This window comes from Apodemus sylvaticus (genome assembly GCF_947179515.1).
Source record: "Apodemus sylvaticus chromosome 5 unlocalized genomic scaffold, mApoSyl1.1 SUPER_5_unloc_1, whole genome shotgun sequence".
In the NCBI taxonomy this organism is placed as follows: Eukaryota; Metazoa; Chordata; class Mammalia; order Rodentia; family Muridae; genus Apodemus; species Apodemus sylvaticus.
The window spans coordinates 562,468-586,051 of NW_026262993.1; the positions used below are offsets into that span (position 1 = coordinate 562,468).

The 23,584-nt window shown below is 39.0% G+C and overlaps 1 pseudogene; it reads right to left on the minus strand.

The window, feature by feature from the left end:
• Positions 1 to 1,020: 1,020 nt before the first annotated feature.
• The window catches only part of LOC127676045 (vomeronasal type-1 receptor 4-like), a 41,259-nt pseudogene continuing 18,695 nt past the window's right edge, over positions 1,021 to 23,584 (minus strand).

Consider the following 23,584-nt stretch of genomic DNA (forward strand, 5'->3'; position numbering starts at 1 on the left):
CAAATTGACAATATGTACTTGGGATTGTTAGCCTTTATTGTCCTTATGACTATGAAGATATTCCAGTGAGGTTCAATTGACGGCAGAAGAGCCAATTTGAATCATGCCACTTCTGGTGTAGAGGATTAATAAATAACCTTACACCCATAAATGAGAAGTAACAGACAATGCCCTGGAGCTAGAGAGCTGGATCGCCTTTAAAAGCATGTGATGATCTTGCAAAAGAACTGAGTATAGTTCCCAGCAAATTCACTGTGGTTCACCACTTACTGTAGCTACATTTCCAAAGGATCCAACACACACTTCTTGCCTCTGTGTGAAGTAGGCGTGCATGTTGAGTATATACATATATCATGCACACTGACATACACAACGTTTTAAACATTTAAAGTTTTAAAATTTTATTAAAATGTTTTGGAAATGGAGAGAATTCTTGGTACTTAAGAGCACTGACTGCCCAAGTGTTATTTCCACATCAATGGTGGTGCAAATCTATTGCTTACTAATATCTTAAGTGGTACAATGCCTGGATATTAACTCTTCAGTTATTTTTCACATGTTGTAAACAAACATACATGCAAGAAAAATAACCATTTATAAAAAAATAAAAATGATGTTGTACACAAGAAGACACACACACACGCACAACACACACACAGAGACACACACCGCACATATCAAAACAAAGCAAGCATATATCTTTTCCTGAGCCATAAGATAATATCTAGTCTCCCCACAGTATTTAATTTTTCATGTTCACCTTACTTTGACAATTAACACATACCATTTTGTATAAAATAATAATCCTGTATATATATGTTCAAAAATTGCTCAACATTTGATAGTAAAACTTTGTGGAATGACCATGATAAAATAACTAATCTACATGATATAGACATCAGATATAGAAAGATTTATATTTTCAAAATGCTGTGCTAACATTGCACCACATACAAAATCTTATGCCAGTGTACAAAAAAAAAACCAGACAATGAAGTCTCATGCTTTTCTTTGAGAAAGCTAATTATTATGAAAGCAGGGTAGAAAGAGGCTGGAACTAGCCTTTATATTGCTGATGAGAACAAAAGGGCAAAATATAGGAAAGTTTATTTCTAGAAGTGTAAATACACTTACTCCCTGTAGCATCGGATATTTAGAGTAGGTTGTAATGGCAGCCACAACGGAGGAGAATGAATAAGAAAGGACAAAAGTGAACACCAGGATGAGGGTAGTTTTCATGTTTTCAAGAGAGATTTTTAAAAAATCTTGAGCATTGTAAACATGAATGACTTGTTTCTTAGGCCTGTAGAGCATACTCACCATGGAGACACTTGAACAGATCAGGAAACCCAGACACAGTCCATCACAGAAGCACAAGAAGAGCACATACAGTGCAGTTTCAAAATTACCTGAAGCAAACCATAAAGAGTAACCATAACTCATCCTGTGAGTCGTATTTTTGTTGTAACTTGGACCTGACACTTTTGTAGGAGTCAAGATGTTTAGAAATAAATGCACATTCCAGCTAAGTGAGCAGGAGGGACTGAGGTACTTGGAGCTCTGTGTTTAAGCATCATTCTTCTGGAGTTGCTGGGGCTGATTGTGATTGCTTAGAGCAACTCAATAGACACATTGTATAAAGGGACATCCCCCTGGTTATTTGGTAAATATGCATTATCAATTTACATCCAAAAAATCAGGAAATCTTTTAATTCATAATCTAACAGTGTCTGTGGAGTGTCTTGAGATGATAAACAGGCAATTGACAAGAGTCAAGTGCTCTATGATCAGGTCCTTGGGCATTAAATGTTTTCCAGTGAATTTCAAAATGACAAAATAGTATTGAGGAATTGCTAAGCGTTCTCACCATAATCTGGGAGAAGAGGAAAATTCCCAGTGCAATCTTTTCTTTTTGTTTTAAATTCCCATTTATTTTTTATTTTATTTTTTTAGTTACATTTTGTTTTTATTAATTAATTTTTTACACTCCATATTTTATTCCCCCCACCCCATCCACCTCTACCTCCTCCCCACGCCCCTGACTCCACATGGATGTCTCCACCCCTCACCCCACTGGCCTCTAAACTCCCTGGGGCCCCCAGTCTCTTGAGGGTTAGGTGCATCACCTCTGAATGAATACAGACCCAGCAGTCCTCTACTGTATGTGTGTTGGGGACCTCATATCAGCACCAGCTGTATGTTGCCTGTTTGGTGGTCCAGTGTTTGAGAGATCTCAGGGGTCGTGATTAAACGAGACTGCTGGTCCTCCTAAAGGATTGCCCTTCTCCTCAGCTTGCTTCTTTCAGCCTTTCCTAATCCAACAACGAGGGTCAGCTGCTTCTGTCCATTGGTTGAGTGAACATATCTGCATATGGATCTTTCACCTGCTTGTGGAGTCTTCTGGAGTGCTGTCATGCTTGGTTCCTTTTTGTGAGTGCTCCATAGCCTCAGTAATTGTGTCTTGGGACCACCCCTTGAGGTTCCCTCTCCCTACTGTCAGTCATTTCATCTAAGGTCCCTCCTTTTGAGTCCTAAGAGTTTCTCACCTCCCTGGTCATTGGTACATTCTGGAGGGTCTCCCCAACCTCCTATCTCCCGAGATTGCCTGTTTCCACTCTTTCTGCTGTCCCTCAGGGCTTCAGTCCTTTTCCCTCACCCAATACCAGATCATGTTCCCCTCTCCCTCCACTCACTCCCCCCCACCCCCGTCTACTTTCCTTCCAGATCCTTTCCAGATCCCTCCCTCCATCCCCATTTGTGATTGGCTTATTCTCCCTCCCAAGTAGGACAGAGGCGTCCTCACCTGGGCACTTCAGCTTGAAGTGAGTACTTTATGAGTAATGTGGACTATATCTCAGGAACTCTCTACTTTTTAACGTCCACTTATTAGTGATCACATACCATGCTTGTCATTTTGGGTCTGAGTTACCTCACTCAGCATGATATTTTCTAGTTTCATCTATTTGCCTGCAAAATTCAAGATGTCCTCATTCTTAATAGCTGAGTGATATTCCATTGTGTAAATGAACCACATTTTCTGTATCTATTCTTCTGTCGTGGGACATCTGGGTTGTTTCCAGCTTCTGGCTATCACAAATAATGCCACTATGAACATAGTGGAGCATGTGCACCTGTGGCATGGTGGGGCATCTTTTTGGTATATTCCCAAGAGTGGTATTGCTGAGTAGATCTATTTCCAATTTTCTGAGGGACCTCCACATTGATTTCCAGAGTGGTTGTACCAGTTTGCAATCTCACCAGCAGTGGCTCCTCTTTCTCTACATCCTCTCCAACATGCATTGTCCCCTGTGGTTTTGATCTTAGCCATTCTGATTGGTGTAAGGTGGAATCTTAGAGTCATTCTGATTTGCATTTCTCTGATCACTAAGGACTTTGTACATTTCTTTAGGTGCTTCTAGCCATTTGAGATTCTTCAGTTGTGAAATCTTGGTTTAGCTCAATTCCCAATTTTTGATTGGGTTGTTAGGTGTTTTGGTGATTAGTTTCTTGAGTTCTTTATATATTTTGGAAATTAGCCCTCTATTGGATGTGGGGTTAGTGAAGATTTTTCCCAATCTGTAGGTCACAGATTTGTCTTATTTTCAAATGCAATTTTCATTCTAATAAAGAAGAAAATAAATTTATTATTGATATGAGATCCTAGAAATACATTAAAGATTGCATTATTGTATGATGTTAGCTAAAATAATACATTTATTACCTCATTGTATTTATATAGCTTTCCCATTGAATAATATTTAAAGCTTTACTCCTTATCAAAGTAAATATTCTCTATTTTTAAATGGAAAGTTTGGGATATATTTACTGAAGAAAAAATGTTTTCACTGCCCAAGTTGTTGAATGACTTTTAACATAGCAATCAAGAGGTAGAGGCAGACAAACATATAAATTTGAGGCTAGCCTACTCTATAGTGTTATTTCCAGGACAGCAAATGAATTATAAAGCAAAACCCTGTCTCTAATAACGTGCCTCCCAAATGATTAACATTTTCATTTCTTTTGACAAAACACAATGATTTGGCGTCTATTTTCAAAGAAAGAATTTTTTAAGACATGCTATTATTTCATAAATTTAGAAGAAACAGAATTCAAATTTCACCAAAATAAAACCCAACAGAAAATATTTGAAAGTTGGACTTAGAAAGATGTATTAAATCCTCAGAATTTATAAAACATATTTCATTTTAATATTTATTTTGTTTTAAATTATGTGTGTGTGCTGGGGTTGGTTGTATGTGAGTGTGAGAGCTAGTAGGGCCCAGAATATTGCAGTCTACTGTATCTGGATTTGAAGATGGTTGTGAGTCATTGATTGAAAGTAAGAACTGAACTCAAATCCAAGGTAATAGTAATATGCACTCATAAACACTGGTTTATCCATCTACCCAACAAAAATATTTGAAACTGTATTTGAAGAAAACTAAGTGATGTAACCCAATCACAAAAGAATACACATGGAATGCAGTCACTGAGAGATGGATATTAATTTGCCCAGAAGCTCTGAATACTCAAGACACAATTAACATATCAAATGATTCCCAAGAAGAAGGAAGTAGAAGACCCTGATCCTGGAAAGACTTGATCCAGCATTGTAGGGGAGTACCAGGACAGAGAAATGGGAGGGGGTGATTGGGGAATGGGAGGAGGGAAGAGGGCTTATGGGACTTATTGGGAGGGGGGAACCAGGAAAGGGGAAATTATTTGGAATGTAAACAAAGAATATAGAAAATTTAAAAAATAATAAGAAGAAAACTAAAACAAAAGATAAGAAAGATGAATTCTACACTTGGAAAATTTTCCTATAAATTTATATTTATATTTTCGAAAATTTACATTTTCCAAAATGTATGCAAAATCAGGCTCAACATCACAAATTAAGGTAACACTATGAGTGGATGTAAATCAAAGTTGTGATGAGAGATCATCACATACTGTATAAACAGATATTAATCAAAGCAAATTCAAATGAATAAAACAGGGGTTAAAGCCCAGGAGTCCTTATTTTGCCACATGCCTAGCAACTATTCAAGTTAGTATTGATTTTCTTTAAAAATAATGGGTAAATTATAACCCAGTTCCAATTATAATGATACAAACATAAGCAGATATGAAAGAATCCAACGAAAGCCAAGAAAGGACGAGTTTTTCATAAAATAGATACATTAGGAGTCTGAGTTTCCCTGTCATTTGCTCTGTTGAACTTCAGCAGTTCTCAGGACAATTTGAGAACACACGATCATGTTTACTTGAATGTTTAGTTGGATTTGGTGGTCAGAACTTCTGATCCTGAATAACTTTTTGTAAAATGGATAATCACTTGCAGAAAACAGTATTATGTTTATATTCCCTCACATTGCACAAAAATTAATAACTTTTTTAAGAATTACATTTTTCAAAAGATGAAATACTAAAACTCTCAGAGGAAAATATTAGCAAAACAAGATACAGGTTGAGGCAACTGCACTCAGGAGAATAGGGAACGCACCAAGAATTAACTAGTAGAACTTTGTAAAATTAAAAGCTTTCTGCATTTTATGGGACAGTAAGTGTGGAATGAAAATATAACCTGCAGAGTAGGAGGAAAACATTGACTTTTGCACTTTAATCACGAGCTTAATACTTAGAATTGATAGGGGAAAATAAAGATTAAACAGTAATCAGTCAATTAATGAAATTCCAGTCATCAAATTATTTGATGAAATGGGCAGAGATTCCACTATAAAGAAACCCAGAAGTACAGTAAAAGCATTTGAGAAGTGTTCAACATAAATACCTTTCCAGGAAATGCAAATTATAAACACTTTGACAATACATAGCACACCTTAGAATGATTATCATCAAGAGAATAGATGAGAACAAATGCTGACAATGGTGTGGGGGAAAAGTAATCCTCATTCTATACTGGTGGGATGACAAAGTGCTACATTCCTTATAGAAATAAAACAAAGATTTCTCAAGAAATTAAATATAGAATTACCATATAATGCAGCCATATAATTTCTGGGCATGCACCCAAAGGACTCTATGTCCTACCACTGAGATGCTTGCACATCCATGTAAGCTGCTGCCTTATACACAATAACAAATAAGTGATGCCCCTCCTAGGTGTTCATCAGCAGATAATGGATGTATGGTATCTTTACTTTCAGGAACTAGATCACTTGCAAACAATTCAGAAAGGTAACAGACTCAGGAAAAACCAAGGTCACATGTTGTTTGTTAAATAGGGACATGGTCATATGAATGTACGTGGAGACAAAAAAGTTATGGGCTAAAGGGAGACCAAAAGATAGAGACAAAAGACATTTTGAGGAATCAAAGGGAGAATAATATACAGAGCATATGTGTCAATGAAGTGAATAGTATTATACAGGATACACAGAGGTGCAAAAAGGTGTTGAAGGGACTGCTGAAGAAATTTGCAAGAGGAGAGTCAAAAATAAATTTGTTTGAAAATGTCAGAATGAAACCTAATACTATGTATGCTAGTTAGAAAAACCCACACTAATAAAGGATTATAGTTTTATAGTAAATATTGCCATGGAATAATGACTGTTCTTACAGTTGGTGCAATATTACCAATTTACACTCTATACTTATATTGCCATGGTCATTCTTGTGTTGTATGGTTTCTTCTATGGAATAAATGTATATTCCTCCTTGATGTGTAGAATATATTTTAATAATTTCATTCCTATAAGAAATGAATCTTCTAAGACATTTCTTTTTTGTAATCTAAGACATTTCTTATGCTTTATTAATTTTTTGCTATTATAAATACCTTTCTGGAGATGTTCTTATAGTGTATTGTCCTATGTATATAAAATACGTTTTCATGTGGAAGAGAAAGTGCTGTTTCATCCACCAATTCCACTTCTTAGCATAATTAAAAAGTAATTGAAAAGCCAGGCAATGGTGGTGCACGCCTGTAATCCCAGCACTTTGGGAGGCAGAGGCAGGCGGACTTGAGTTTGAGGCCAGCCTGGTCTACAGAGTGAGTTCCAGGACAGCCAGGGCTACACAGAGAAACACTGTCTCAAAAAAAAAAAAAACAAATTTTAAAAAAAGTAATTAAAATTAGGGTCTTGAATTGATACTTCCTTAGTCACTTCCATAGCAGAACCTTCCAAAACAGCTGAAAGATTAAATCATTCCAAATGTCTAGCAACAAACAATTCCACGCACACAGCATGATGCATACATACAGAGGTATAGCATTTATCCTTTGCAAAGAAGGTTGATGCATGCTAAATGAAGAAAGTATATAAGACAGTGAGGTGGTATCAGTAAAAAGAGAGACTCAGTAGTAGCTTACAGGAGGAACAGTGTTCACATGAGACAGTTCCCACTTCCTGAGCCATGTGTGTGTCCCTTTTGCCCACCTAATCTAGGCCTTGAACTGTTTTCCCTCCACAAGGGTCTAAAGTAACTTATAGTAATCTTCCTGTCAGAAACAATACAAAACTTAGCAAAACAAGAAGTTAAAATTAAACGAGCTATCCAAGGAATCAATTAGGAATCAGGGCTGAACTTTTATGTCAGTACTTGGAGCAGAGAAGTTATGTCAGATAGACATGCAGAAGGAACTTCAGTGCTAGTAAAGTATAAGCAAGTTGCACGGCCTTGCCCCTGGAGCGCCATTCCTATCACCCAAGCATTCCAGACTGTTTCAGCACATCAAACTCCTTTGTTCCCAAAGACACTCAGGACAAATGGCTAACTAAAATGCCTATTGATAAACCAAAGCAGATTCTGGCTGCCAGACTCTCACAGCATTGCAAGTCACTCTTAGAGTTCTCATCCCAGTTCCCTACCCTAAACCTCTGTAGTCCATAGGCCTTATTCATTTTCCCTTGCTTCTCTTTCCTTTAAAGCCAGATACGTTCACCATGTGCTCATGCTCTATTCTTCTCTTCCTCTCCTTCTCTTGGTCATTCTCTTGGCACTTTGTCTTCTTGCTTCTGTTAGTTGTCCTCTCTCCTCCTTCTTCTCTGCTTCTCTCACTCTACCTCCTCTCTCTTCTCATGGCCCATTCAGTCCACTGGCCATGTACTACCTTCTAGACCTGCTCAAGATGCTTCCTGATGTATCTGGATGTTTTACACCACATATGTACAATAATTCTTTCTCCTTGATTATCCCTTGGAATGGTTAGGTTCACATTTTCAATACAAAATGTCCAAGCACTAAGAGGTATGAGAGAAGGACGAGACATAGATCTACGTTCACCACATCTCTCAGGTCGAGATTTCAAAATGATTTGTCCAGGTGTGTGTCCTGGCAAGTGTGGGGTATTTAAATCAGATAATGCTTTTTTTTATTTGATACATTTTTATTTACATTTCAAAAGATTTCTACTTTTCTAGACCCCCATTCCCAAAAGTTCCATCAGCCCACTTCACTCCCCCTGTTCTCCCACCCACCCCTTCTCACTTCCCTGTTCTGGTTTTGCCCTATACTGCTTCACTGAGTCTTTCCAGAACAAGGGGCCACTCCTCCTTTCTTCTTGTACCTCATTTGATGTGTGGATTATGTTTTGGGTATTCCAGTTTTCTAGGCTAATATCCACTTATTAGTGAGTGTATACCATGATTCATCTTTTGAGTCTGGGTTACCTCACTTAGTATGATGTTCTCCAGCTCCATCCATTTGCCTAAGAGTTTCATGAATTCATTGTTTCTAATGGCTGAATATACCACATTTTTTGCATCCACTCTTCTGTTGAGGGATACCTAGGTACTTTCCAGCTTCTGGCAATTATAAATAGGGCTGCTATGAACATAGTGAAACATGTATTCTTATTACATGCTGGGGAATCTTCTGGGTATATGCCCAGGAGTGGTATAGCAGAATCTTCTGGAAGTGAGGTGCCCAGTTTTCAGAGGAACCACCAGACTGATTTCCAGAGTGGTTGTACCAATTTGCAACCCCACCAGCAGTGGAGGAGTGTTCCTTTTCAGAGAATGTTTTTCATCCTGTGCCATATTCTCAGGGAGAAGAAGATGAATGTGCCTAAAAACTTACTCTGCTAATCACTGAAGGAAATACTCCATTAAGAACACTTTACATAGAATTTCATGAAAAATTAAAAAAGAATAAAGCCTGCACTCAGTAGCTCAGCAGCACCACAGCCAGCTGGGCACCTACCCTACCAGGAGTCATCTGCCCTGTAGGGAGGCAGTTAGGAGTTCCACGTTTAGAGATGAGGCACCTCCATTTTTGATCTTGTGACTATGTAGGGAGCAGACAGGTGTGCAGGGATTACCAGAATAGAAGACTTCTTAGGACACAGCCCACCAGGGTCCCACCTATTCCCAGGAGCTGGACAGCACCACCACAGCTAGGGGATATATCTGCTCTGCATTGATTCCCACAATTAGAGGTGAGGCCAACATCTTCTCTCCTACGACTGAGTGGGTTGTTGAAGCCAGGAATGCAGAGAACACCTGAGGGTAAGATCACTTGGGTCTTGGTCTGCCAGGGCCCAACCTGCACCCAAGAGGCAGACAGCCCCACAGCAATCTGCACCAGGGGAAAGCTGGTCACCCAGGATTTCTGAGATAGGCTTGCAGGCACACAGGAGGGATAAGCACCAGCCAGAAACAGCAGGACCAAGTAACACCAGAGATAACCAGATGTCAAAAGGCAAATGTAGGAATGTTACTAACAGAAATCAAGGCAACATGGCATGATCCGAACCCAACTCTGCAACAACAGCAAGTCTTGGATACCCTAACACACCAGAAAACCAAGATTTAGATTTAAAATCACAGCTCATGAGGCTGATGGAGGGCTTCAAGAAGGATATAAATAACTCCCTTAAAGAAATACAGGAGAACACAAGAAGCCCTTGAAAAACTAATGGAAAACACAACAAAACAAGTGAAGGAATTAAACAAAGTCATCCAAGATCTAAAGATGGAGGTTGAAACAATAAAGAAATCACAAAGGGAAACAATTCAGGACATAGAAAACCTAGGAAAGATGTCAGGAGTCATGGATACAAGCATCAACGACAGAATACAAGAGATATAAGAGAGAATCTCAGATGCAAATGTTACCATAGAAAGCATTCATACAACAGTCAAAGAAAATGCAAAAAGCTCCTGACCCAAAACATCCAGGATATCCAGGACAAAAATGAGAAGACCAAACCTAAGTATTATAGGTATAGAAGAGAGTGAAGGTTTCCAAATTAAAGGGCCAGTAAATGTTGTCAACAAACTTATAGAAGAAAACTTCCCTAACCTAAAGAAAGAGATGCCCATGAACATACAAGAAGCCTACAGAACTCCAAATAGATTTGTCCAGAAAAGAAATTGCTCCCATCACATAATAACTAAAACACCAAATATACTAAAGAAAGAAATAATATTAAAAGCAGTAAGGGGAAAAGGTAAAGTAACATATAAAGGTAGACCTATCAGAATTACACCAGACTTCTTACCAGAGACTATGAAAGCTAGAGGAGCCTGGGCAGATGTCATGCAGACACTAAGGGAACACAAATGCCAACACAAACTGCTATATCCAGCAAATCTTTCAATTACCATAGATAGAGACATCAAGGTATTTCATGACAAAAACAAATTTACACAGTATCTTTCCACAAATCTAGCCCTTCAAAGGATAATGAATGGAAAATACCAACAAAACGAGGGAAACTACACATGAGAAACAGCAAGAAAGTAATCTTCTTTCAACAAACCAAATGAAAATAACCACACAAACATAAAACATTATATCAAAAATAGCAGGATGCAACAATCACTATTCCTTAATATCTCTTAACATTAATGGACTCAATTCCCCAATAAAAAGACATAGACTAACAGACTGGATACATAACCAAGACCCAACATTTTGCTGCATACAGGAAATGAATCCCAGTGTCAAAGACAAACACTACCTCAGAGTAAAAGGCTGGAAAACAGTTTTCCAAGCAAATGGTCCCAGGAGACAAGCTGGAGTAGCTATTCTAATAAAGAATAATATAGAATAAAATAGACTTTCAACCAAAAGTCATCAAAAAAGACACAGAAGGATATTTTATGCTCATGGAAGGAAAAATCGACCAGGAAAAACTCTCAATTCTGAACATCTATGCTCCAAATACGAGGGCACCCTCAAGCACAAAAGAAACTTTACCAAAACTTAAGGCTTCACATCACACCCCACTCTTCTCAGTAGACCGATCAGGGAAACAGAAATGAAACAGAGACAGGATGAAATTAACAGACGTTTTGGACCAAATGCATTTAATAGATACCTGTAGAACATTTCATCCTAAATCAAAAGAATATACCTTCTTCCAAGCACCTCATGGTATCTTCTCCAAAATTGACCATGTAATTGGTCACAAAACAGACCTCAACAGATATAAGAAGATCGAACTAATCTCATGCCTACTATCAGAGCACTATGGAGTAAAGGTGGTCTTCACTAGCAACAAAAACAACAGAAAGCCCACATACACATGGAAGCTGAACAATGTTCTACTCAATGATAACTTGGTCAAGGAAGAAATAAAGGAAGAAGGCAAAACCAATTTAGAATTTAATGAAAATGAAGGCAAAACATACCCAAATTTCTGGGACACAATGAAAGCAGTGCTAAGAGGAAAACTCATAGCTCTGAGTGCCTACAAAAAGAAGCTGGAGAGAGCATACACTAGCAGCTTAACAGCACACCTGAGAAGTTTAGAACAGAAAGCAATCAATACACCCAAGAGGAGTAGGAAGCAGGAAATCATCAAACTCAGGGCTGAAATCAACCAAGTAGAAACAAAAATAACTATACAAAGAATCAACAAAATCAGGAGCTGGTTCTTTAAAAAAATCAACAAGATAGATAAATCTCTAGCCAGACTAACCAGAGGGCACAGAGACAGTATCCAAATTAACAAAATCAGAAATGAAAAGGGAGAAATAACAGAAACTGAGGAGATTTAAAAAAATATCAGATACTACCACAAAAGCCTATACTCAACACAACTGGAAAATGGGGATGAAATGGACAATTTCCTAGACAAATACCAACTACCAAAGTTTAATCAGGATCAGATAGACCATCCAAATGGTCCCATGACCCCTAAAGAAATAGAAGTGGTCATTGACAGTCTCCCTACCAAACAAAAGCACAGAACCAGATGGTTTTAGTGCAGAATTCTATCAGACCTTCACAGTAGACATAACACCAATTCTCTTCAAACTATTCCACAAAATAGAAACAGAAGGAACACTACCCAACTCATTTTATGAAGCCACAGTTTCGCTGATTTCCAAACCACACAAAGATCCAACAAAGAAAGAGTACTTTAGACCATATGAATATTGGTGAAAAAATACTCAATAAAATTCTTGCCAACTGAATCCAAGAACACATAAAAATGATCATTCACCATGATCAAGGAGGCTTCTTCCCAGGGATGCAGGTATGATTCAATATACTGAAATCTATCAATGTAATCGACTACATAAACAAACTCAAAGAAAAGAACCACATGGTCATTTCATTAGATGTTGAAAAGACATTTGACAAAATTCAGTATCCTTTTATGTTAAAGGCCTTATAAAGAACAGGAATTCAAGGCCCATAACTACACATAGTAAAAGCAATATAGAGCAAACCGGTAGCCAATATCAAACTAAATGGAGAAAAACTTGAAGTAATCCCACTAAAATCAGGGACTAGACAAGGCTGCCCTCTCTCTCCATATATATTCAATATAGTACTTGAAATTCTAGATCGAGCAATTAGACAACAAAAGGAGGTCAAAGGGATACAAATTGGAAAGGAAGAAGTCAAATTATCACTATTTGCAGATGCTATGATAGTATACTTAAGTGACCCCAAAACCTCTACCAGAGAACTCCTACAGCTGATAAACAACTTCAGTTGCCTTCCTATACTCAAAGGATAAACAGACTGAGAAAGAAATTAGGGAAATGACACTCTTCACAATAGTCATAGACAATATGAGGTATCTTGTTGTGATGCTAACCAAACAAGTGAAAGATCTGCATGACAGGAACTTCAAGTCTTTGAAAAAAGAAATCTAAGAAGACTTCAGAAGATGGAAAAATATTCCGTTCTTGGATTGGCAGGATTAATATAGTAAAGTGGTCATCTTGCCAAAAGCAATCTACAGATTCAATGCAACCCCCATCAAAATCCCATCTCAATTCTTTAGAGAATTAGAAAGAGCAATTTTCAAATTCATCTGGAGTAACAAAAAACCCAGGGCTGCTAAATCTATTCTCAAAGAACACCCAGGGGAATCAGTGTCCCAGACCTCAAGCAATACTACAGAACAATAGTGTTAAAAGCTGCATGGTATTGTACAGTGACAGGCAGGTAGATCAATGCAATAGAATTGAAGACCCAGAAATGAACCAAGACACCTATGGTCACTTGATCTTTTACAAAGGACCTAAATCCATCCAATGGAAACAAAGATAGCCTTTTCAACAAATGGTGCTGGTTCAACTGGAGGTCAGCATGCAGAAGAATGCAAATCGATCCATTCTTACCTCCTTGAATTAAGTTCAAGTCCAAGTGGATCAAGGACCTCCACATAAAACCAGACACACTCAAACTAATAGAAAAGAAACTGGGGAAGAGCCTTGAGCACATGGGCACAGGGGAAAATTTCCTGAACAGAACACCAATAGCTTATGCTGGAAGATCAAGAATTGACAAATGGGACCTAATAAAATTACAAAGTTTCTGTAAGGCAAAGGACACTCTCAAAAGGACAAAACAGCAACCAACAAATTGGGAAAAGATCTTTACCAACACTACATCCAACACAGGGCTTATATCCAAGTTATACAAAGAACTCAAGAAGGTAGACTCCAGAGAGCCAAATTTCCCACTTAAAAAACAGGGTACAGAGCTAAACAAAGAATTTTCACCTGAGGAATATCGAATGGCTGAGAAGCACCTAAAGAAATGTTCAACATCCTTCGTCATCAGGGAAATGCAAATAATAACAACCCTGGGATTTCCCCTCACACCAGTCAGAATGGCTAAGGTTAAAAACTCAGGAGACAGCAGGTGTTGGCGAAGATGTGGAGAAAGAGGAAAACTCCTCCACTGTTGGTGGGGTTGTAAGATGGTAAAAGCACTCTGGAAATCAGTCTGGTGATTCCTCAGAAAACTGGGCATGACACTTCCGGAGGACCCTGCTATACCTCTCCTGGGCATATACCCAGAGGATTCCCTGACATGAAATAAGGACACATGCTCCACTATGTTCAGAGCAGCCTTATTTATAATAGCCAGAAGGTGGAAAAAACCCAGATGTCCCTCAATGGAAGAATGGATAAAGAAAATGTGGTATATTTAAACAATGAAATACTATTCAGCAATTAAAAACAATGATTTCATGAAATTTTAAGCAAATGGTTGGAACTGGAAAATATCATCCTAAGTGAGGTAACCCAATCATAAAGAACACACATGGAATGCAATCACTGATAAGTGGATATTAATTAGCCCAGAGCTCTGATACTCAAGACACAATTAGCATATCATATGATTTCCAAGAAGGAGTAGGGATAGAGCCCTGGTCCTAGAAAGGTTTGATGCAGCAATGTAGGGGAGTACCAGGACAGAGAAATGGGAGAGGGCATGATTGGGGAATGGGTGGAGAGAAGAGGGCTTATGGAACATATGGGGAGGGGGGAACTGGGAAAGAGAAAAGCATTTGGAATGTAAACAAAGAATTTAGAAAAAAATGAATGAATGCTGCCCGGATTTACAGCGAACAGATTACCTGGAAAGGGAGCTGAGGATGGATGGAAAGGCATTGAGAAAAGAATGAAATCAACACAATGGTTGCTGATCAAGGCCCCAAATTTAGTGGCTGACACAGAATATAAAGTTGGGGGCAAAACCCTCCCCCAAGTTTCCAGTGTCTGTTCTGGAGAACTGGTTTGGTTTGGCTGCTCAGCGGGTATTGGTTGTTGGCTCCCACTGCTCAGAAGGTTGCCTGCTTAGTTTAGGAAGTTGTAGATCTGGAAGAACAATGGACTTCTCCTTGGTCCAAACACCGCCCTAGGTGGGGGAGGTTGTGGCTAGCACTGAGGTTTGGAATTCCTGCTTAAAGGCTGTGGTGGGGGAGGGCACAAGAAAAGATGGTTCACAATGGAGTACTACTCAGTTATTAAATGGAGGACATCATGAATTTTGGAGGCCAGTAAGTGGAACTAGAATATATCATTCTTCATGAGGTAGCCCATACCCCAAAGGGCATACATAGTATGTACTCACTGACAAGTGGATATTAGCCAAGGAGTTCCAAATACCCATAAAACAATTCAGCAACAGGGAGCGCCAAGTTTTGGACACTTCCATCCCACTTAGAATCACAAGAGGCAGCAGGACTTTGAGGCTTATTCGGAAGAAAGGAGGTTGAGGAAAAAGGAGGACAGGATCAGGTAGTGAAGAGATAGGAGAGAAGCCCAGAGGCTCAGGAGAATGAATATGCAGCAGTGTGGGGTGGGGAGTGGGGGAACCTCTAGAAAGTCCCAGAAACCAGGGATATGAGAGGCTCCCAGGATCCAATGAAGATAGTCTTAGCTGAAATGCCCAACAGTGGCAAGATAGACAATGAAGCCACACTTCCAATAGATAGGCATGGCTCTCATTTGAGGCATGGGTTCACCCGCCCATCTTCAACATTCTAGATCAAGAATTGTTCATGTCCAAAGGATATGCAGGGACAAAAATGGAGCAGAGACTGAAAAGAAAGGGCATCCAGAGACCTGTTCAACTTAGGTTCCAACCCATGCACAGACACCAAACCCCACACTATTACTGATACCATGTTGTACTTACAGACAGGAGCCTAGCATGGCTGTCCTCTAGGAGGCTCTGCCAGCAACTGAGTGAGACAGATCCAGATACTCACAGCCAAACTATTGTATTGAGCTTAGGACCCCTATGTAAGCGTAAAGGAAAGGGCTGAGGAGAAGAAGGGGGTTGCAACCCCAATAGGAAGAACAACAATATCAACTAGCTTGGAGCCCTGAGATCCAAGAGGCTAAGCAACAAACCAAAGAGCACACTGATCCATGGCCCCTGTTATCTATGTAGCAGAGGATTGCCTTGTCTGACCTCAGCATAAGAGGTTGAGCTTAACCTGTAGAAAATTGATGCCTTAGGGGAGTGGGATGCTGGTGGTGGGTGAGGTGGAGGTGGGTATGCCAGTGGGGGAGCACCCTCTCAGGGAAGGGGAGAGAGGGGATGGGTGAAGACTGTGGGTAGAGGGGCCTGGAAGGGGGCCAAGTTTGAAATATAAGTAAATAAAATAATTTAATAACAAATCCAGATAAACAAAAAGCAAACAAGTAGAAAATGTATAAATCTCTAAAGGAAAACAAAACAAAAACAGGAAAACACAAAAAAATAACTGGGGGATGGATAAATCATTTAAAAAACACCAAGGATGTAGGGGGAATCAGTTTAAAAGAGCAAACAAAACTGTTCAAGATCTGAAAATAGAAGCAATAAAGAAATCACAAACTGAGGGAACTGTGGAAATACACAGGCAAGCATCAATAACAGAATACAAGAGATGAAAGACAAAGGCTTAGTCATTGATAAAGTAGGAGAAATGAATACATTGGATACATTGGTCAAAGATAATGTTAAATCTAAAAAAAATTCTGACACAAAACATCCACCAAATCTGGGACACTTTGAAAAGAAGAAACTGAAGAATAATAGGAATAGAAGAATAGGAAGAATTCCAGCTCAGATGCCCAGAAATTATCTTCAACAAGATCGTAGAAGAAAATTTTCTAACCTAAATAAGATGCCTATGAAGGTACAAGAAGCATACAGAATTCCATATAGATTGGACCAGAAAAGAAAGTCCTCTTGCTATGTAATAATCAAGCACTAAATATACAGAACAAAAATAGAATATTAAAAGCTTCAAAGGAAATGTAAAAAATAAGCCAGACCTATTAAAATTACACCTGACTTTTCAGTGGTGACTCTAATAGTCACAAGGGACTGAACAGATATACTACAGACTCAAAGACACCACATATGCCAGCCCAGACAAGTGTACCCAGCAAAACTTTCAATCACCATAGATACAGAAAATATCATATTAGATGATAAAGTCAAGTTAAATAATATTTGTCTACAAATACGGCCCTATAGAAGTTACTTAAAAAAAAAAAAAAACCTAAGGAAGTTAACTATACAATGAAAACACAGGAGATAAATAGCAGTAACAAAACCCAAAAAAGGAAGGGCACCCTCTCTCCCCGCTCACCCCCACTATCACCATGATCAGCAGTAACAACAAAAATGGTAGAAATCAACAAGCATTTATTATCAGTATCTCCCAATCTTATTGGTCTCAATTCCACAAAAAGAAGACACAAAGTGACAGAATAAAATGAAAGAACAGGATCAATCCTTCTGCTGTATGCAGGAAATGCACATCAACATCAAGGAAAGACATTACCCGAGGGAAAAAGATTATAAAAATATTTTCTAAGCAAATGGACCTAAAAAACAAGCTGGTATCTTAATATCTATCAACATAGCCTTTAAACCAAAACAAATCGAAAGAGATGGGAAAGGACACATCTGACTCATCAACGATAAAGTTCAAGATGACATTTCACTTCTTAGTATCTATGGCCCAAATAGAAGGATACCCACTTTTCTAAAAGAAACATTGTCACAGTTCAAATCACATATTGATCATCATATACTGATAGTCAGAGACTCCCCAGTTAAGAGGTCATTCAAATTAAACAACCAAATAAAAATACTGGAGCTTACAAATGTTATAAATCAAATGGAATGAACAGATTTTTACAGCTGGGCGGTGGTGGCACACGCCTTTAATCCCAGCACTTGGGAGGCAGGGGCAGGCAGATTTCTGAGTTTGAGGCCAGCATGGTCTACAGAGTGAGTTTCAGTGCTATACAGAGAAATCCTGTCTCGGGACAACAACAACAACAACAACAAAAACAAAGAACAGATATTTGCAAAACAATTCATCCAAACACAAAACAGCATTCCCTCTTTTTATAACATTAAGGAATTTTCTCCAAAATTGACCACATCGTTATACTCAAAACAAGTTTCAGTAGACACAGGAAAATTGCATCCTATCAGACTGATAAAAGCTGGGTGTAAATTAAAAGTAGAAACAATAGAAAGCTTAAATATTGAACAACTATCTACTCAATGACAACTGGGTCAAAACAGAAAATAAGAACTTATTTAAAGACTTTCTAATAGATACAGAAAATGTCATACATTTACAGAATGGAGTACTACCCAGCTATTAAAAACAATGCCTCATAGGAAGAACAACAATATCAACCAACCAGACTCCCCGCCCCCAGAGCTCCCAGAGACTAAGCCATCAACAAAGGACTACACATGGCTCCAGCTGCATTTGTAGCAGAGGATTGCCTTGTCAGGCATCAATGGGAGGAGAGGTCCTTGGTCCTATGAAGGCTCCGTAGATGTCCCAGAGTATGGGAATTAAGGGCAAGGAGGTGGGAATGGAGGAACATCCTCATAGAAGTAGGGGGAGAGAGGACAGGATAGGGGTTTTCTGGAATTGGAGGAAACTGGGAATGGGGATAACATTTGAAATGTAAACAAATATATCCAATAATATAAAACAATGCCTTCTTGAACTTCATAGGCAAATGAAAGTAGAAAAGTTCGTCATGAGTGAAGTAACTTAGTAACAAAAGAGCACATATGATATGTATTCACTGATAAGTCAATACTAGCCAAAAAGTTTGGATAGCCCAGGATACAACTCACAGACCATGTGAAGCTCAAGAAGGAAGATCAACATGTGGATGCTTCAGTCCTACTTATAAGGGGGAACAAAATAATCATGGGGCCCGGCAGTGGTGGCACACGCCTTTAATCCCAGCACTTGGAAGGCAGAGGCAGGTGGATTTCTGAGTTCGAGGCCAGCCTGGTCTACAGAGTGAGTTCCAGGACAGCCAGGGCTACACAGAGAAACCCTGTCTCGAAAAACCAAAAATAATAATAATCATCATCATCATAATCATCATCATGGGAAGTAGAGGAAGGAGGGAGGAGGTGACTTAGGAGGGAGAGAAGAGGGGGAAGGAAAAGGGGGTTAGTCCAAAAACCCAACAAAGGGGAGATAGAATCTGTAGGGACCATGCCCAATGGTTATACACAGCCACCAGTTGAGAGATGGGGCCATCCACCCATCTCAAAAATACTAACCCAGAATTGTTCCTATCTAAAAGAAATGCAGGGAAAAAGAGTGCAGCAGAGACTGAAGGAAAGGCCTACCAGAGACTACCATTCTATCTGTAGACACCAAACCCAGACACTATTGCTGATGCCAAGAAGCACTTGCTGACAGAAACCTGGTATAATTGTCGCCCTGGTATAATGAGGTTCTCCCACAGCCTGACCAACACATATGTGGGTGCTCACAACCAAACATCAGACCGAGCACAGGCATAGGAATTAGGGGAAGGATTGAAGGAGCTGAAGTGATTGCAACTCCATAAGAAGAACAACAATATCAAACACCCAGACCACCACCACCAGCACCACCCCGCGAGGTCCCAGGGACTAAACCACCAACCAAAGAGTACACATGGAGGGACCATGGCTCCAGCTGCATGTGTAACTGAGAACTGCTTTATCTGGAATCAGTTATAGGGGAGGCCCTTGGTCCTGTGCAAGCTGGATGTCCCAGCATGGGGGAATGGGTGGGTGGAGCACCATCATAGAAGCAGCTGGGAAAGGGCATGGGATAGGGACTTTAAGGAGGGGAAATCTGAAAGGGGGATAACCTTTGAAATGTAAATAAATAAAATAACCAATAAAAAAAAGCCTTTTTTATTTCAAAGAAAATGATTATACAGTGTACCAAAAGTTATGGGACACAATGAAAATAGCGGTAAGAAGAAAGTTCATAATACTAAGTACCTTTATAAAGAAGTGAAGCTGGGTATATTGCCATACACCTTTAATCCCAACACTATGGTGGCTGAGGCAGTTGAGTCTGTCAGATAAGGTCCGATCTACAAAGAGAGATCCAAGTAGCTCAGACCTTTACTCAGAAACCACATCTTGGAAAAGAAAACAAAACAAGCAAATAAGAAAAAGGAGGATGGCAGATCTCATACTAGCAACTTAACATCACTTCTGAATACTCTAGATTTGAAAAGAAACTGGAGGCATAAATCCACACATCTATGCACACCTTATTTTAGATGGAAAAGGGAAAAAATACACAGGGGAAAAGGATAGATTCAGCAAATGGTACTTGTAACACCAGATATCTGCTTGGAGAAAAAAGCAAATAGATCCATGTTGATTACCTAGCACAAACTTCAGTTCTAAGTGGATCAAAGTCCTCAACAAGAAACCAGATATGTTGACCCTGATAAAACAGAAAGCATAGGACTTTTTAATCACAAGGTAAGTTTTTCTGAAGAGAATGCTGATAGTGTAGGTACTAAGACCGACAATTAATAAACCTTATAAAACTGTAAAGCTTTTGTAAGGCAAAGGACACCAATAGCCAGACAAAGCACTCTACAGAAATTTGAAAAGATTTTTTTAACAACACCACATGTGAAAGGAGATCTCTCTCTCTCTCTCTCTCTCTCTCTCTCTCTCTCTCTCTCTCTCTCTCTCTCTCTCTCTCTCTCATGTATGTGTGTGTATGTACACACACACATATGTACATATGTATATCTCCTCTAGAAATTAGAAATAAAAAGCAAAATAATCAAAATTTAAAAATAGGAAACAAATCCAATCAGACATTTCAATAGAGGAGTCTCAAATGGCTGATAAACCCTTAAAGAAATGTTCAACATCCTTAGATATCATAGAAATCAAATTAAAACAACTTTCAAATTTCATCTTAGGCCTGTGAGAATAGCTAAGATCAATAACAATTGTGACAGCTCATGGTGGCATGGATACAAGTGGTACACTTCTGCATTGCTGGTGGGAGTACAAACTTGTATAGCCACTATGGAAATCAATATGGAGATCCTCAGAAAACTGGGAAATAATCAGACTTCTCTTGGCATATTTTACATCATTTATTTTTTGTTTGTTTGTTTGTTATTCTTAAATATTTCATCACACTGGATGCTCTATCACAGTCTTGACCAATGTTTCCACACAGCATGTGTGTCTCTGTGCTATGACGTTTCATAAGAGTTTTAATTTAGTATGATTTAAGTTGTCACTTGGACCATCATTTAAATAAGTTTTGTGTTCTAATAGTTTTTTCGTATCTACTGCAATTGTAGGCAGAGTTCAAAAGACCATTAAGCATAATCAAAGTTCCAATAGAGTCTTTATTAGACTATTTCCTGAAGAGAAACACTTCTCATTGGAATTCATTTTACAAAGAACATTTTAAGGCAAAGATCTCTCTCTCTCTCTCTCTCTCTCTCTCTCTCTCTCTCTCTCTCACACACACACACACACACACACACACACACACATACACACACACACACACACTATCTTGGTTGGCAGCTGTCAGGGTGAAGTAAAGCAAACAATCTATTTCACAGAAGCCATAATCAAGCAGCTAACAAGGAGGCATTTTGACCCCAAGTTTCTAGAAGAGGCTTAGGAACTTTTCCAAGCCTCAAGCATGAAAGAAGCATGACCCCTTCAATCCTGGGCCATGAACTGCTTCGTAACCTGCACCTTTACCAATGGCCTTTTCTGTCCTCTCACAGTGCCAAGCCTTGGCTGCTTTCCATGACCCTTTCATGACTTCAAAACTACTACTACCTGGGATGGTCCATCAAGCGCCACTTAAAGCATCACAGTGCTTTCCAAACCCAAAGTCTCAAAAATCTATATTCCTCCAAACAAAAACATGGCCAGGCCTATTACAACAATACCCCAGTCCCTGGGACCAATTTCTGTCTTAAATAGGTTTTCCACTGCTGTAAAGAGACACCATAACCAAGGTGACTCTTATAAAGGCAAGCATTTAATTGGGGCTGGCTTACAGTTTCATAGGTTTAGTCCTTTATCATCATGTCAGGAAGCATGGCAGCCTATAAGCAAGCATGGTTCTGGAGAAGGAGCTGAGAGTTCTACATCTTGATTGGAATGCGGAGAGACTGTCTTCTAAAGGCAACCAGGATGATGGTCTTTTCTGCACTGGGCAGAGTTTCAAATTCCACTCCCACAGTGATGCATTTCCTTCAACAAGGCCACACCTACTCAAACAAGGTAACATCTCCTAATAGTGCTACTTGCAATAGGCCAAGATTATTCAAACCACCACAGAAAAGAAGGAAGAAAGGAATGACAGAAGGATAGAAGGAAGGAAGGAAGGAAGGAAAGAAGAGAGGAAGGAAGGAATAGAGGGAAGGAGGAAGAGGGGGAGGGAGTAAGAGAGGGAGGGAGGAAGAGAGGGAGGGAGGAAGGACAGAAGGAAAAATAGATAGATAGATAGATAGATAGATAGATAGATAGATAGATAGATAGATAGATAGATAGAAATTAGAAGAAAACCAAAAAAGGCTGCAAGAAAGAAAAGAAACTGGAGGAGAGAGAGGGAGGAAGGGAGGGAATGAAATGAATGATAGCTGGTATCTCTATATGAAACTCATAAAATCATGGTTTGTGACTATAATCTCAACAAACATCACCCAATATTTGTCAACACTGATGCTGACTGAGGTGTGATTCAGTGAAATGCCATCACAAACTTATCTCAAACCTGTTCTTTATATTTTTGCTTCCCAATCTGAAAATCATACACACAGGAAATATGATTAATATTGTTTAATTATCTAAGATACTCATTTTCAAACAAAGACCTGGGGAAACTTTAGTGTCCTTGGAAGCCTCGCTAGTTTGTTTAGTTGGCAGATTTCCTTTGGTACAGGTTCAGTTTGCTTAGTTTTACTGTTGTTTGTTTGAGACATGATATTTCAGTGCAGTACTAGAACTTGCTATGTATACCCAGCTGAGTTCAAACTCCAGATATCCTCTGGTATCTGCCTCCAGAGTGGTGGGACTAAAGGCATGGACCACCACAACAGGTAGCTTCAGATCTAAAGTTCTCCATATGATGATCACAGGTATATGATATATGACATCATTAGCATACACAGTGTTCAACAGTGGACTGGTGAAATGCAACATTTCAGGAAAGTTTTTTAAAGTTCTACGTACTTGGAGTTGTGTTTAATGAGAGTTCATACACTTTCCCAGGAAGATGATACCAGTGGATCCATCCCACTGTATCTGTCAGGATGGGAAAAAATTACAGTTGACAAGGTACTTCATCCTAAGAGATACTGTGACATTTAAGACTCTTTGAATGACAATGACTAAGAAGTATGTGTATGATGTGCTTAAGAATTGAGTATTTGGTTATCCAAATGCATGCAATATATTCCAAAACTACGCAATGTTAAAGGCAGAAACAGCAACAAGTGTCTATAGCAGTGTGAGACCATTCCTGTGCTCATGTCTGTGAGGTTATTATTCCCAAGTAGGGAAATTGATTGTCTTCAGAGCC